This window comes from Melanostigma gelatinosum (assembly GCF_949748355.1).
Source record: "Melanostigma gelatinosum genome assembly, chromosome: 11".
In the NCBI taxonomy this organism is placed as follows: domain Eukaryota; kingdom Metazoa; phylum Chordata; class Actinopteri; order Perciformes; family Zoarcidae; genus Melanostigma; species Melanostigma gelatinosum.
In genome coordinates this window covers 20,619,755-20,622,339 of record NC_136644.1, presented here as the reverse complement: position 1 = coordinate 20,622,339, position 2,585 = coordinate 20,619,755, and positions in this window count along the sequence as shown.

Below are 2,585 nucleotides of genomic sequence, written 5' to 3'. Positions count from 1 at the left end.
CACCTGTGTTTAAGCCTTTTCAGGAGTGACAGTTGACACAGTATACTTCAGTGAAACACAAAGTAAGTGTGTGTGTTTTTTTTTTTTATCGTATTGTAAGAGCTAAAAGAAAAAGCCCCAAACAATAGACATACTGCAGTGTCCCGCCTCACCTTCTCTGTGTTACGTTTCAACAGTCACGGGAATCTACGTTCACGAAATATCGGGGTCGTGATTTGAGCCCTCGGTGTTTGCGCCCCATTGTGATCTCTCTCCGGCGTCCGTAACTCCACGGGGAGCGCTGCATTTACGACTCCTTTACCACGTGGCTTCTGCTGAGAGCCCAGTTATCTGGACTACAGCAGGTATCGGTAGCCACGTTTGATTTTAGTCTTACAGGTTACACATTTACAGAGCGTTCTTGTACTCTGTCCTAAGACTAGCCCGCATTTAAAATGGAGTCTGGCTTAAAAAAAACCTGTATTTCACAATTGCCATCAATCCTCAAAACTGCTTCATTCCATTCCTCTTGTTGTTTTAACACACAAACACATGCAGGAAAAACAAAACACTACATTGACACTTTTTTTGTTTTTCATTGAAAAGGTTTTAAATGTAACTCAATAAACATTTGAAGTGCGTACATGCATTATAGACACTTTGTAGGAATACTATGTGGCTGCTGTTCATCGTGAAGCTGCATTCACGATGATGATTCCAGCTCTTTGGTCCGTAGCGTTTAAGTTGAAAGTCGAATATACTTCATGATGTTGTTGCTCCTTTTCACTCGTTCTCGTTCAGCGCAAAAGTATTGTCGACACAGAAGGAAGCTGCTTGCAACTGGGATCCGTTTTCCACCAGGATGCCAAATCACAGCCTGGTTTTTTTGTTTTTATTTCATTGGGAATGAAGAAGTTCATTGTAGCTCTTTTGCAGCTACATACTTCGTCGTCTTTAGATGACATGTTCATGGTGTCTCTTCCACTTTACAATCCATGTGTTGGTGCTGGGACCCATCCATGGTGTTTGGGCCGCACAACTGCAGATGCTTCACGTTCATATTTCTCTCCTTAGGTCACCTTCATTCTTGTGCTTCGACCTGTGACGGAGAAGAAGAAAAACAGAATTTAGTGTCCAGCTGAAAAGAATTTAGGGGTGTGACAAAAAAAACAAGCTGTGCAGGAGTCAAAAAAATTAAAGCGGAAACTCCCCCGTCTCTTTAAACAGTCCTCATGGCACTAAAGCCTTCCTCTTCATCGTTAGTGAGATTTATGCCTTTCTCCCCCCCCCCCCCCACCCCCACCCCCTGCACGCCTGCTCTATGTGAATACACACCTCTGCCACTAATCACACACACCTTCTTAACTGCCACCTGCCGGCTCTGTAACCTTGTTTCGTTCCATCTATCACGCAGAAGCACACGTGCGAGTGCACATGTCTCACCTTAGGGGAAGGGTACTCTGGAGTGGAGAGGCAGGCAGCGTCTGTGCGGGCAATGGCGCCTGTGATATCTCTTCCGTAGCTTCAGGAAATCTGGAAGAAAAAGATTTAATTTGAATATGCAGAAGCCAATGGATAAGCTGTTTGTTTTATAACATTTGTAGCATGCAATGTTTCTATTTGAATGTGTGTAACTGCTTATCAAATGTCATTTTAGATGTGGGACTCCTTTAAAAGCTAGATGTATGTCTGCAGCCGGACCCCTGCTTATCACCGGACAGGCCTAATTACTCCCAAGTGGAGGAGAGTAACTCAAGCTGAGCTTTTTAGCACCAAAGGCGATAAAACAACACTTCACCATTTTCTAAGTAAGTAACATTTTGGAACGAACAAAAGCCTAATTATGTCCCAAGTTTTCCTCTGTTGACCAAAGATAAGCCCCCCTTTCATAGGTTTTATTGTTTGGACCCATTTACCATCTCAACCAACCCCCCCTTCTAATAAACTGGGACGCACAGGCCTAACACATGATTATTTTTAAACGTCCCTAATAAATCCACTTTGACTCCTGCGGTTCACAGACTGCCAGCCAAACCCAGGAAGAGATAAACTTCCAGATGACTTTATGACTCCCTCTTCCTCCTCCCCCTCCTCTCTCTCTTTCTCTCTCCCCCCTCTGAAAGAAACTGCACCCCACGCCTGAAGGTAGGCTTCTTTACACTTGGCACTGCTCCTCCATGTCATGTTAATACAGCTCGGGTATTTGCATGGCGTTTTAACACCGTGATTAACAAAAGCGCGCCGGAGTGCCTTCCAGCCGGGGGACAAAGGGCCTCACGAGGGTCGCCGCTGTGCGATCCCCGGCGGCGCTCCGCTCGCCGTCCCTCCCTCTTCCTCCCTTCATCCTCTCCTCACCACCATCACACGAACCTAATCACGACCTCGAGCCCCAAAGCCCCTCTGCTTAACACGCGCTAACGCAGATAACCGCCGCTAACCAGATTGGATTTGTGCAGAAAGCGCACCTGTTGCATCCACAAAAAAAACAAAAAACTTATATAGTGGGCGTGTAAAAAGAAAAATAATAAAGCTAAAAATCCCAAATTTAAAAACCCAAACACTACATTGGGCTTAATTCATATTTCGGTTAACGTTCTATCATTACT